The sequence below is a fragment of the Chiloscyllium plagiosum genome, unplaced genomic scaffold (genome assembly GCF_037043375.1).
Source record: "Chiloscyllium plagiosum isolate Xiang-an unplaced genomic scaffold, Cpla_swu_hap1 HiC_scaffold_47, whole genome shotgun sequence".
NCBI lineage: Eukaryota > Metazoa > Chordata > Chondrichthyes > Orectolobiformes > Hemiscylliidae > Chiloscyllium > Chiloscyllium plagiosum.
In genome coordinates, this window is record NW_028270185.1 from 24,015,829 (window position 1) to 24,031,093 (window position 15,265).

General features: G+C 40.8%; 1 long non-coding RNA gene across 1 annotated transcript; it reads left to right on the forward strand.

Annotated features, from left to right (window-relative positions):
* Positions 1–854: 854 nt before the first annotated feature.
* On the forward strand, positions 855–5,757 carry LOC122542922 (uncharacterized). The gene is made up of 2 exons (XR_006309885.2): positions 855–1,099; positions 5,404–5,757. It is a non-coding gene; the product is annotated as an uncharacterized LOC122542922 (long non-coding RNA).
* The last annotated feature ends 9,508 nt before the right edge of the window (positions 5,758–15,265 follow it).

Here is a 15,265-nt window from a genome sequence, read left to right on the forward strand (position 1 = left end):
TAGGCATAGTTTGTATTTTTTTCATCCATTTATGAAGAACAAAGGTACTTTTATTCATACATGGAGCTTCCTGTATGTCCAACTGCACTACAAGGTTAGCTAGACCAGTTAACTACTTTGGTTGCCAGCACTCTTTCGTGCACTCAGGATTATTTAGCAGAAGTTCAACAATTTCAAAATCACATCCAATATTGGTCATTGAGCTTTGAGCTTTTTAGCTATACCTTGGCTGATCACTACCAACTTCCTCTGTGTCACAAAGATCAAGAGATAAATGTTGTTTGAAATAATTGAGGACATGTCTTATGCACTGTAGCAACTAAGTGCAAAGTGCAATTTTTGGCACAAAGTCTGAGATAGTCGGTCCTGAAATGATCAGGTATTAGAAACTATTCAGATCAAACTGAAAATTTTTAGGAAGTGAAATAGCATGTTGTTGCTCAGTGCTTCATTCAACAGATTTATTTTTGAAACGCTATAAGCAACATCTGTTTACGTATGAACAAAAAGGCCTCTCAATACCCTTTTACTGTTGCAACAAACATTCACTTATTGTACTCTATGCTACTTTCTCCCCACCCCCACCCTCCTCTCATTTATTTCTCCACCCTTCAGCCTGTATTCCTGAAACGTCGATTTTACTGTTCCTCAGATGCTGCCTGAACTGCTGTGCTTTTCCAGCACCACTAATCCAGAATCTGGTTTCCAGCATCTGCACTCATTGTTTTTACCTAGTATCACAAGATGTACTTGCAGGTCTCCGATTTTCCGTTTCTCTGAACAGTTTTGGGCAATATCCATGCTCACGATCCTACAACTTGTTGAATATACGTTTGCTGTAAAACATTGTCAAGTGAACATGTTTGTTCAGTGACTGTAATCAATTCCAGTCTCCATGGGCTGGGGCTTCCTCAGCAGGATAAAACCTCCGTCGCTTCCTGGTAGTTGCACACACTCTCGGGAGTCCCGACCGATGACTAAAGTGGAGAATCTCCTGGTTGTGAAAGAATGAACTGGAGTCTGATCTTCCAAATAGGAGACGTTCTTTATGATATCCAAAAGATATACTACCCCCTACTCGCCACTATTTCAATTCCAAGTAAGCCTCAATATTCAAAAATTCATATTAACGATATATTGTTGCTATTCTGCTTGCCATTCTGTGGACGTTATAACATACACGTGAAACCTGGTACTACATGGTTTTTTTTTGTTAGTTTTCTTTTAAATCTATGCAGAAATTTTCATAATCATTTATATTTTAAAAAATATTCAAAATGTATCACACTTGTGATTGCTTTATCAGCTTACCTCAGTTTGGATTTTCATATCAATGGAGTGTACAGTTTATTAAGATTCAACACATGTAGTGTGTATGTACAGGAAACCTTCGTGTGCTGCAAATTGCATATTGTATTTGATGATTAAAACTAATGCTCGGCACAATTAGTTTTCTCGTGAGTATTAGTGCGCCAAGGTTGATAACAATTTCACTTCTATTATTCAAATATTCACAAGGGACCGTTGAAATGAACAGATTAGATTACTTACAATGTGGAAATAGGCCCTGTGCCACTGTGCCCCAAATGCTTGGTCTTAATCACGCACTAATTAAATTGTCCGCAAAATCAGACAACTACAGAATCTACCAGCAATGACGAAGACACTGGTCCTGTGACCGGATTTTTAAGACTGCTATCTGGAACTCAGTATAAATAGTGTACTTCAAACTTGATGCAGAACCTCTGTAGTCAGTTAGTATTTCCAAAAAGAATGTTTTGCGTGTTTTTTTACAAATTAGATTACTTACAGTGTGGAAACAGGCCCTTCGGCCCAGCAAGTCCACACCGACCCGCCGAAGAGCAACCCACCTAGACCCATTCCCCTACATTTACCCCTTCACCTAACACTACGGGCAATTTAGCATGGCCAATTCACCTAACCTGCACATGTTTGGACTGTGGGAGGAAACCGGGAGCACCCGAGGAAACCCACGCAGACACGGGGAGAATGTGCAAACTCCACACAGTTACCTGAGGCGGGGATTGAAGCCGGGTCTTTGGCGCTGTGAGGCAACAGTGCTAGCTACCGTGCCGCCCACGTTTTCTGGGAATCTGTGCAGAATGCATATTGATAGAATCTGTGCAGAATGCGTATTTATCGAACTGTTTCAAACTTCACAGAATGCTTGGAATGCGTCGAGTTTACCAGAGATTGAGAGCATAGTAGAGTGCAAACACAAGTTGCTGTTTACAAATGCCCCATGAATTATTGTGCAAATTCACTAAATCGTTTGAATAATACAAATGCAATTATCTGTGTCAGTTTTAAGTCCGTGCAGATATTTCTTAGAGGCTTTGTATTTATAGGTGAATATCCTTACATAACTTCATGGTAACATTCAACATTCACCGAATGTCCTTAGGAGTTAATGTTTGGAAACTTCGTCAATATTATTTTAGCGTATGCTGAGAGTGTTCGGAATATCAGTACGTGGGATTGCATTAGTGTAACGTATAATCCTCGGTATATTTGGTATTTCCGAGTATGTCTTGGAGTCTGATCATGTCGATAAAAATTGATGGCTGCCTAATAGGTACCAAGATGCCCAAGTGTCGATCATAATTCAGTAAATCTTCTTTCATTATCACATTATCCTCCAGTATGCCTGTTTCTGAGCTACAAATCTACGATGGATTTTAATCGGCAGCAGAGGTGTGTTTGAACAGTTAAATTAAAAGTATATTTCATGGTATCAAATGGCAGAATGCAATTCTTTTATAATCAATGCATCAACTTGTCCTGCGTTCTGAAATCAACCTGAAAGAGCTTCAGAACTTAAAATCTTAAGTGTCCCTTTAGAACAGCAATATTAATGTATTGGCATCGCAGTGGCTCGAGAAGACGACTTACTATTGCCTTTGTAAGTACAATTAGATGTCAGAAATAAATGCCACTCATCTATCAGAGCAATAGAAACAACAGAATTGCTATATTACTAGTAGCACTAACAGATTTACTAATAGAAACTACAATGCTGACATTTCTCCTGGGAAGTCAGCACATTTATATTGAATCCATGCAATTTGGAAATATGCTAGGCAACTTATTTTTCCTGATACATAACGTTTAAGACATTTTCTTTTGGAAACATCTCAGGTGCATTTGAATATTTAATCAAAATCTTTGGAGGATGCCAATCTTCCAAAGTTTATTCAAAATGCTTCCATTGTCTGATTACTTACAATTGATGCTTGATGTATTTCAGTATTTACACACAATTTTTGGATCATGTCTGGGAATATCAGGTTTTCTTTAGAGTTTAAGGAAAAAGAAAACCTTGCATTGTGCTGTTATGAACAATCTCTGACAGTGCTTCAGGATTTGCACTGACTGCATGAAATGTCGGTCCTTATACACCTATTTACATTGTATTGCTGAGTCAATTTGACCAGTAATTACAGTAGGTAATTTTCATTCACGTGCAATGAACCTGACTGGAATCTTCACTGTCAGTAAAGCGAGAGATGACAGTTTGATGAAGACCGAAACATGGTATCCATGCATTACATTTTTCAAGTTGTCAATGAAAAACTTGAAGCATTTTTCATGTGTCTGAAATAAATGTAACTGACATTTATTGGAAAAGCCATTCAACCTAACAAAGTGTGCAGAGATCAATATCAAAATTTGCACCGATTTGAGAACCTTGATATTTTGTGAAATGTGCAAATATTGCACATTATGTGTACAGAATCAAACTCTCAACCAGGTTTTCCACAATAGCTTGCTGTAAATAGAGTCAAGCACATACAGTGAATGACTTGAAATGAAGCAATGTATTACAAAATATTTTTGTTCTGTTAATTATGTTTATTTTGCATTGTTTACCTACAATGTATGCTTCAGTTAAAAGCTGTCTCAACATGGAAGGCTTTGCACTCGTATAAAGATAACATCCTAAATTTTGTATAGAAAAGGAAACCTATTTGGACAGGGGAACTTGATGAATTTTAAAGAACTAGATGGGATTTTTGGGTTTTAAATATAGAAAATAGAAAACTAACTCAAAAGCATATGGACCACACTTGAGAAAAGGCTCTGAACAACATCTAATTCAGTGATGACTGCCGTTATAATCAGGTGGCAAAATGTTGGAGATCATTTTGCAAAAGATCAAACACATGACTGGTAGAAACAGAGCATATCATAACAAACTTTTTTTCTGCTGGTGAGCAAAGTGATGCTGAAAGGACACTGTTTCAGGGATAATAACAAGATTTACAAAGGACAACACAATCAGGAGAACTGATCTCACATTACAGAGAGAAGACTGTTGGTGGTTTAACTGCATCTTGGGCGTCGAAAGAGATTGAAAAGGAGGTACTTTCATGGTAATCACAGCCAGTCCCACATCTGAACAGGCACTATTAGCATCACTCTACATTCCAAATCATCTGTGCATCAAACTGATCTAATTGATGCCTACAACATGGAGGAGAAAGAGGGATTCTGTTGTGTAGAGCTTTAAGACATAGCTTGTAATCCCAACCTGAGAAGACAAGGAAAACCAAGTTAATGGTTCTATCAAAAATATAATAATCTTGAGGGTCACAAATTTGACCGTTACACTCACAAATATGTGTGACTGATTATATCTGTTACAGATAGACGATGTGAGATTGGGACTGAATGTATTTGTTTCAGACAGAAATTGTAGGTAAAATACATCATTTGACTACCTATATACTAGATGGCCGAATGTTTCCCCAGCTCCTCATCAATCTTCTATGTTTTGTTTTACTGTTCAAGTGCTAATAATCTTTTGCCTCATTATGTGGCAGTTAACATCCTAACGGTGGTGATCCTTTCACGGGGCAACTGTTGTCTTTCCAGATGTGTCACTTCCTACCTAGTGGCCATGGCAGCAGCTGATCTACTGGTGGCCATGTTTGATCTAATCTTAAGGCAAATTCCAATTACATATTGGAGTCAGTTTTCCTTTCTTTGGAACATTCCCATTTGTAATATCCATGCTGTCTTGTTGTATGCCAGCACAGATGGTTCTGTGTGGCTCACTATCAGTTTCACCTTTGATAGATTTGTGGCGATTTGCTGCCAGAAGCAGAAAATAAGGTATTGCACACAAAAAACTGCAATTGTTATTATTGGAATAGTAACCATGTTGAGCTGTTTAAAAAATATTTTCTGGTATTTTATATTCCGAAGTGTCTACAAATTATCAAATGCCCCATGGTTCTGCTATGCAAAATGGTGGGTTTTGTATTCAAAGCTATGGATTGTTGTCGAACTGCTTCATTATATTCTGAACCCTTGTGTACCATTTGCCACGATACTGCTGCTTAATGCCTTGATTGTTAGGTGTATTTTATTGGCCAGCAGAGCACGCAGAAGAATCCGGAGTGACAGCAGTGGAGGAAGCCCCAGAGACCCAGAGTTGCAGAACAGAAGAAAATCCGTCATTTTATTGTTTGCTATCTCTGGGAATTTCATCCTGTTATGGGCAATATTTATGTTATATTATATGTGGCTTCGTATGTTATATTTGGGATATCGGTACATATATCTACCGCCTTTTGTACGAGAGCTCGGATTGATGCTTCAGCTCCTGAGTTGTTGCACAAACACTTGTATATATGCGGTGACCCAGAGTAAATTCAGAATACAGATAATGAATGCATTAATATATCCTTTTGCTGTAATGTTCAAATTTATTAAATTTACACAATGAAGGGATTTTCTTGCCCGCAAGTACATGGTTTTTTTTTTGTCTGATTTGCTGATGTTTGGGGCATCTGGGTGAGTTGTGGCACTGTTGTTTACATGCTTGGTTTTAAATCAGGTTCCCATTCCATTCCTGGCCGGTCATGTCGAAATTTCTTGTCTTATAACAAGGCATCTCTCAAATGGAACAACATAGAAATTTTGAATTTTCTTTCTCAGATAGAGGTTACCTATTCTAAAACACGGTTCTGAAGCAAATTCGAAGGAGTTTGCACATTCTCCCCATGTCTGCGTGGGTTTCCTCCGCGTGCTCCGGTTTCCTCCCATAGTCCAAAAATGTGCAGGTCAGGTGAATTGGCCATGCTAAATTGCCCGTAGTGTTAGGTGAAGGGGTAAATGTAGGGGAATGGGTCTGGGTGGGTTGCTATTCGACGGGTCGGTGTGGACTTGTTGGGCCGAAGGGCCGGTTTCCACACAGTAAGTAATCTAATCTAATCTAATTATTTATGAAATCCTGGTCAATCTATATTCTTCAAATCAACATTGCAAACACGTAACTAATTACATTTCCATTTGGAAATTTAAATCGTGTTTTGCGGGTTAATAATACACAACGCCATGCTTCGAATATGTTCCGCTGGCTGTGAACGACTGTGACGACACTGAAAGTGAATGGTGCCATATAAACTTTTACCTCCTATGTTCTGTGGAAGGTGTTTTCTGCCTACTGTATCACTATCTCTTCAACTAAAACACAAATGTGGAGATTGTATGACTTCTAATGTAGGAGTCTGAATTTATAATAAAAATTAATCTGGGGGAGTCCTGTAATAATGAAACAGCCATTAGCCTCTGTGTGACGTTTCCGATGAGTGCCCCAGCGTGAATACTTTCCGGGCTCAGTCACAAAGTTGTCACCTCGATGTTGTATTTACGTTTTGCCAGTGACTGGGCGTTTCTTCCGCAGTGCGACTCACAGAATATGCACACTTTGCCAGCATCGAGTAATCCTGGAAAGTGGGTTAATGCGTGAGACCCAAAGCATTGGCAGTTAAAAGGAATAAAAGCCCGGTCATTCAGATTGATCAGCTACATTTCCACACTTAACACTCAATTGCTAATTGCACGGGATTCCTTTGTGAAAGTATAAATCTGGCCCCTGAGGTTCAGTTGCACTTCGAGTGTACAGTGGCACCAAGATAATGCACGTGTACTGCCAAAATTGCACTGCAGGATCTCCTTCATGAATGCTGCAATTGCCGTTAGCTCTACCCAATCATTTTGCTGTTTTGATGATATACATCCTTCTCTCCATTCTTTATCCACCCATCTTCCCTGCAATACACCAGTTTCGAGACGTGGCTACATTTCCCTCCGTCTAAAATGTTTTCTTGGCTGGAGCATTGCAGGACAAAACTCTCATTCACTTGAGAAGCCCTTAATACAGACTGATAAGGATTATTCCTCCTTCGCTTTCCTCATACTCATCTTCTCTGAACCCATATGCTTTCTGGACTTCTCTTTTGTCCCAGTATCGTGGTGAGGCAAACAATAGCTCTCGAGTGAAGTAGAACTGATACCAATATGTCACAAGGTTGCAATCCTCGCTTCTCACTATCTCTCACAGCATGCAAGCAAACTTATATATCCCCACAAGGGGTTACACAATAGTTTTTCTGAGTTGTAGATGGGGGAAAGTGTTGCAAGACTTCCGGCACCACTGCTGGGCACAACGTACACTGATCATTCCTACATCAGCAAAATCACCATTTTCCAAACTTTGTGAATGACAATCACTGGTGCCAATGCAAATAGATGTTCGAGGGAACTTGAGCAGAGGACCAGAAGAGAAGGAAATCCGCCAATGGAAATTAATGCAGAGAAATGTCTAATGAGGAAAATCATTTTCAAAGAACCTAAAAGAGCGCATGTTCTGATCACGTACGCAGTCACACGATTAACTGCAAAGAGAGTGGTGGGCTATTTGTTACTCACAATGTGACAAGCTGCAGGAACATTGCAACCAGACAACAAAGCATGATTGCATACTGCGAGAGAGTGAGAAGAGAGGTTTGCAACTTTGTGATATATTGGTATCAGTTCTGCTTCACTAGTTGCAAGTCAGCACATTTGAACTGAAAGTTGAGAGCAAATTCTGACTTTCTGATTTTTTCTGCCTAAAGTATGTGTGCAAGATAATATAATACACGCTGCATTTATACATTGTAAAGGGTTTGTGTTACTTCTTGAAGATTTAGTGTTCCCTTGTGTTTCTAAAAAAAAATTTCCCCCCGATTCAATAAAGTGATTGTTGTACTGTATCGCAGTCTCTGCTAAATCCTCACATCAAAGCAGTTACTTTGTTTAGTCAATAGGATACTGTTATTGGACGTTCGATTAATTGTAAGTGTAATCATCGTTTTGATTGGACCATTGTGAAACGAAGCACGCAAGCAGGCAATGCTTTAAAAATGATGTATCATGCAGATCCAAATGTAGACAGGAAGTCAAGGCAAAATTCAGGAGACAGAGAGCAAATTCGGTTCTGGATCGGGGACAGGAGAGAGTGATGGATTTGGGTGTGGGTGGAAGAGTCAATTTGGTGGGTTTTATGTAGATGTTGGTCTCGGGAACAGGATATCTGGCACATAAGGACAGGAACCACTGAAACCAGAAGGTATTGTGTTTCATTTACAGGCGGAAACCCGGAAGTCCGGAAAGCGTGTGGGTTCATAGAAAATGAGAATGCGGAAGGCGAAGAAGGAATAATCCTTATCAGTCTGTATTAAGGGCTTCAAATAACATCACGACAGAAAGACAGCAGAAATATTGCTTCAAATATTGGACTGACCAGGCAACCGGTACTGAAGTTATTCATCGAATTCACTGAGAATTTGTTCGCAGTAATTCACACTAGCATAAGGAACTAATCTCCTGCCTTTTCTTGGAATCAAATCGGAGAGACCCACTAGTGTGATATGTATCAGCGCTTCAGTAATTGTTCAGGGTCATGATGTGCATACGAAATATCATTAAATCTATTTCCAACATGGGGTTGTCCCTGTCAGTTTCCATGGATAAACCACACCTGTTCTCGCACCTGTTATTGCTGCCAGGATGGTACTCTGGGTGTTAGCCCCTTTCTCCAGACCTCCCAATGCTAGGTCTTATTTGCCCAGCAGTCCCAAAGGAAATGTCCACTTTGGCCAGAATTACATTACATATTGGGTTTGGGGTTCATTTGTGGTAGTCTGTTCTTCTGGGAGCAGGGGCCTTATATGGAGGGTAAGTCTGCCTGGGGCTCTGTGGTGTATTCCTGCCCCCTTTGTGAGATAGCATTGCCAGATATGTTTAAGGGTAATCCAAACAGATTCTACAGATACATTAAATGCAAGAGGCTAACTAGACAGAGGGTAAGGCCCTTTACAGATCAAAGAGATAGTCTTTGTGTTGAACCCTGGGAGATGGGAGAGATACTAACTGAATATTTCCCATCAGGTTTTAATGCAGAGAAAGAAATGGAGTCGAGGAAGGGTTTCAGAGGTCTTAGAGAACATATTGGTGGGTAAATCTCTGGGACCTGATGTGATGTATCTGAGAACATTGCGGGAAGTAAGGGAAGGAATTGCAAGATCCCTTGCAGAAATATCTACATCATGTGTAACTACAGGTGAGGTGCCCAGTGACTAAAGTTGTATCTTTGTTTACGAAAGTTTGGAAGGAGAATCCAGATAATTCTCAACCTGTGAGTCTGACTTCAGTTGGAGGTAAATTGTTGGAGGTAATTTTAAAAGGTAGGATTTCTGGACATTTAGGGAGGCAAAAAATATGTGAGGAAAATTATGACTCACAAACTTGGTTGTGTTTTTCAAGCAAATAACTAAATAGATTAATGAGGGCAGAACAGTAGACTTCACTTGGACTTTAGTAAAGTCTTCAATAAGGGTTTTGCATTGAAGACTAATTAGTACAGTCGGGTCACATGGGATTCAGGGTAGGCTTGCCTATTGGATGCATAATTGGTTTAACAGCAGGTGATAGAGAGTGATGGTGGAGGGTCGCTTTTAGGACTGGAGACCTGTCACCAGCTATGATCCACAGGGATGAGTTCTTGGTCCCCTTTTATTTGTGATTTATATAAGTGATTTGGATGAGAATATAGATGGCATGGTTAGTGAGTTTGTGGACATCACCAAAAATGGTGGCATAGTAGACAATGAAGGTTTTCTCAGATTCCAAATGGATGTTGATTAAATGGGTCAACGGGCTGAATAATGGTAGATGCAGTTCAATCTGAATAAATGTGAGGTATTGCATTTTGCTACAGCAAACAATGGTAGGGCTTATACAATTAGTGGCAAGGCCTGGGATAGTACAGACCAAAACAAAATAACAAAAAAGAAGAGTAGCACAGGAACCGGGCTTTCAGCCCTCCAAGCCTGTGCTGATTATCATGCCGAACTACTCTAAAGAACAAAGCTTCTACCCTCATTCAGCCAACATCCCTCTAATCCCTCGTTATTTATGTAACCATCTGGATACCTTGTGACTGCTTCCACTAGCTCGTCTGGCAGTGTGTTCCAGGCTGCTACCACTCTGTGTGAAAAGCTTCCCTTTCACATCTCCCTCAGACTTGCCCCCTCTCATCTTGAACCTGTGCTCAATGTAATTGGAAATTCAATCCTGGAAAAATGCCTCTGACTATCCACTCTAACTATGCCTCTCATAATTGTGTAGAGTCCTATCAAGTTTCCTCCCAGCCACCATCTTTTCAGTGAAAATAATCCTAGTCTTTTTAACCGTTCCTCATAGCCAATCCCCTCGAGACCAGGCAAAATCCTGTGAACCTTCTCTGCACTCTCTCTCCAAAGCTGCCACGTCCTTCTGGTAAGGTGGTGATGACAACTGCACACAGTTCTCCAAATGCAGCCTAACATGGTGTTAGATGGCTGCAACATGGTTTGCCAACTCCTGTACTCTGTGCCGCAAACAATAACGACAAGCATGCCATCTGCCTTCTTAATCGCCTTGGCCACCCATGTTCCTTCTTTTAGGGAACTGTGAACCTGCGTGTCCAGATCCATCTGTATGGTTATATTCCTAAGCATTCTGCTGCCATTTACAGGATAATTCACACCAAAATTTGATCCTCCAACATGCAACACCCTACATTTGTCCAGAAAATGTGAATTTATGACCTAGCACATGCCCACTGTACCATCACCTGAAGCCAAATCAACTTTAGTTTGATTATGAAAGGAGGAAGGTGTGCAGCAACTGAAATGCCATTCAGCATTCCTAAAATGAAGTATCCAGCTGGTGCGGCCACAAAGGAAGGCCGAACAGTGTGACAACAAAAGAATCAGTAAGTATTAGACATACCTAAACATCCCTGAAGACTCAGATCAAAGTTTTTCTGTCCTGCCACAACAGGCATGTATAATCCCTGACAAATACTCAAATCATTGACTGAGAATAATTCAAGACATCTCACATTTGCAATAATGGTGATGTCCAATATTATCAGTACAAAACTTTAGGCTTTAGAATTTGGAACAATTTTCATCCAAATGTGTGCAGAAAAGATTGGTCTTGGAATTCTTCTGAGGTTGCCAATATCTTCTGCTTATTAGATTCACTCAACCTGAGTATCAAGAAAGTGCTGAGGGTACTGAGTACTCAAATTTGAGGGACACTGTCAATATCCTGATAATTATCCTGATGTGTTACACAACACAACTTGCCATGTCCCTGGCCAAGTCCATTAAACCAAGTGATTGGTAAACTATCACCACCTCCAGCACTGATGAACAATAGCGACGGTGTGTTTCATACATAAGCTGAGTGGAAGAAATTCTCCAAGGTTCCTTCTCAGCACTATAAAAGTACCCTGGAGAATCATTTGGAAAGACAAGTGCAACGGACATGGGAAAATGCTGCCGACAAGATCCCTTCCAAAGAAATTGCCATCTGGATGCAGAAATATGTTGACTTTTCTTGCAGTTGCTGTGTAAACTCCTGCAGATCCTGCCTTACTGCTTTGTGGGAGTATCAATACCAAATTCGCTGCATTGTCTCAAGAAGACAGCTCACGATCTCTGAATAAGACTAATTAGGGTTGAAAATTAAAAGTTCCCTATTGAGTTCATCCTCCATTCTGAATCAACAAAACAACTTGTTTCAGAAATAAAAACTCGATATTTTGTTGAAATGTTTCACTTTAAGAAGGTAGCCCCAATCCAAACGTTTCTAGCTGTTCGAAGGTGATTTAAGGTGAATATTCCAGGAACACAGCTGGTCAAACCACTTCATTTTAAACAAACCAGACTTTATTTACACATGAACAAAAGAAAACGGAATTGACGATAACATAACTATTTGAAAACCCAACTGACACAAAAATGTAACTTAACAAAGAGCTGTTCTGATTTTCCTGCAACATTCCATAAACACACCCCTTGGCAAAGAGGTAAATTTAAACACAGGTTCTTCCGGGAGAGAGGTGTCAGAGATAGAGAGGATCAGCATGGAGCTGTCTCTTTGTGTCCCCAGCTGAACCCAAAACCAAGGTAATAAATCCCTGAACTGGGAGAAATGGCTGCTCCCATCTCATTGTTGTTGTGTCACAACAGGATCTTGACCAAATGGGCAATGGGCTAAGAAGTGCCAGATGGAATTAGGTTAGATTACTTACAGTGTTGAAACAGGCCATTTGGCCCAAAAAGTCCACACCAACCCACAACCAACTCCCCTACATTTACCCCTCCACCGAAGGCTACAGACAATTGAGCATGGCCAATTTACCTAACCTGCACTCTTTTGGATTGTGGGAGGAAACCCACGCAGACCCGGGGAGAATGTGCAAACGCCACACAGTCACCTGAGGCAGGAATTGAACCCGGGTCTCTGGCGCTGTGAGGCAGCAGTACTAACCACTGTGCCACTGTGCCACCCATTTTTAAATCCGATAAATGCGAGGTGCTGCATTTTGGGAAAGCAATTCTTAGCAGACTTATACACTTAGTGAGTGTTGCTGAACAAACAGACCTTGGAGTGCAGGTTCATAGCTCCTTCAAAGTGGAGTCACAGGTAGATAGGATAGTGAAGAAGGTGCTTGGTATGGTTTCCTTTATTGGTCAGAGTATTGAGTTCAGGAGTTGGGAGGTCATGTTGCAGCTGTACAGGATATTGGTTAGGCCACTGTTGGAATATTGCATGCAATTCTGGTCTCCTTCCTATGGGAAAGATGTTGTGAAACTTGAAAGGGTTCTGAAAAGATTTACAAGGATGTTGCCAGGGTTGGAAGATTTGAGCTATAGGGAAAGGCTGAACCGGCTGGGCTGTTTTCCCTGGAGTGTTAGAGGCTGAGGGGTGACTTTATAGAGGTTTACAAAATTATGAGAGGCATGGATAGGGTAAATAGACAGTCTTTTCCCTGGGGTCCCTGAGGGCATAGGTTTAGATTGAGAGGGGAAAGATATAAAAGAGACCTACGGGGCAACTTTTTCACACAGAGAGTAGTACGTGTATGGAATGAGCTGCCAGAGGAAGTGGTGGAAGCTGGTACAATTGCAACATTTAAGAGGCATTTGGATGGGTATATAAATAGGAAGGGTTTGGAGGGATATGGGCTGGGTGCTGGCAGGTGGGACTAGATTGGGTTGGGATATCTGGTCAGCATGGACGGGTTGGATCGAAGGGTCTGTTTCTGTGCTGTACATCTCTATGACTCTATGACTCTCTGCTTGTACTTTTTTCTAAAATCTGTTCCTTTTCTCAAGGATACAGTGTCCTTGGGTTTTCTCAGAGGGGTCATAAACAGGCAGGGCTCCACATCGACTGATTTGGTACAACAATAAAAGGGTATTGAGAGGCCATTTTGTTTCTACGTAAACAGATGTGACTTTGGGCCAAAGCTTTTATGTTTTCAGAAGTGGCCTGGATAATGAAAGGGGAGTGGCCAGTCCTGGAAACTGAAGTTAAGTTCAAGTCAGTTCAGAAGCGAGCTGTATGGAAACAGGCTACTGAACTCTCTCTCCTTCTGTCCCTCTAACTTCGGCCTGTAAGCCTTTGTTTCATTTTGACTGTGTTTAAGGGGCTTGGTTATTGGGACTGTTGTGCATATTCGGAACAGCATAATGAAGTCTAATTTGGGTCGAATGAGTCCTGTAGGTGTTCTTCATTCTGTTCTTTTTGCTTCATTCTGTAATTTTGTGGATAAAGTTTTGTCTGTTTTAAGACCTGGTGGTCATCCTAGCTAACCTACTCCGGGTAATTTTCACTGCACACTTACCGAAACAAATTGTAAAGTTGTGGTCTGGGCTGACAGCTTCAGAATGTTTTGAGTGGTCTGGCCCAGTCCATAACAGATTTGTGGCGCTTTGCAGGATTTTAGCAGCACAGTCTGATACAATATTAAGGGTAAGTTATAATTAAATCCTTCACATAATGATAGATGTAGATTCAGATGTAATTATGGATCCACATTTACACAAAAAGGTCACTGAAAGCGTTAGAGAAAAAGATTCAAACCAGTTTCAGTCAATAGAAGCTCCTCCATGCACCCGCCCCCGATTTCAGGGGAAAGAGAAATGATCAAACATTGGAATGTGGTTTGAATGAACACATTGAGACACAACTTGCCAGCTTAAAGACATCTATCATTTTATGTAACCACATAAATTTGTTGGAATTGATCAAAAATCACAGTGTGGGGGGCACAGTGGCACAGTGGTTAGCACTGCTGCCTCACAGCGCCAGAGACGCGGGTTCAGTTCCCGCCTCAGGCGACTGACTGTGTGGAGTTTGCACGTTCTTCCTGTGTCTGCGTGGGTTTCCTCCGGGTGCTCGGTTTCCTCCCACAGTCCAAAGATGTGCAGGGTCAGGAGAATTGGCCATGCTAAATTGCCCGTAGTGTTAGGTAAGGGGTAAATGTAGGGGTGTGGGTGGGTTGCGCTTTGGCGGGTCGGTGTGGACTTGTTGGGCCGAATGGCCTGTTTCCACACTGTAAAGTAATCTAATCTAATTGTGAAACTCCGCTCTGCGTTAACTCTTCAGTCATGTTCTTCTGTGGTGGCGCCATATCATACGATGGGGCACATTTCGGTATTAACGCATTCCCGTCTGCTTGTAGGCATGCTTTGGGAAATTTCAGGGACATACGCTATTTAAAAATAAATATGTGACCTCTTTAATTGATATCACCTTAAATTGTGAGACAAAGATAGTCAGATTTCTGAAATCTTTATATAGGAGTGTACCTGAAAACTGTAGCTGTATCCATGTTGGTGAAGAGTGTTATCTAGCTAGACTTTCACCTCCAGAAATCTGAAAATTTAAAATGTGTGTTTAATTAATTAAATAAAGCAGTGAACCGTCACATTTTGGAAAATGTCATTGTTTTAGGTTCAGATTATTATAGTCCCATTAGATTTAGGAACTGCAGCCATCACTGAACGTCATCCCCTCGAAACTGTAACCAGTGAAATTGCACCTTGTCTGAGCAGATGATAGTTTTTAA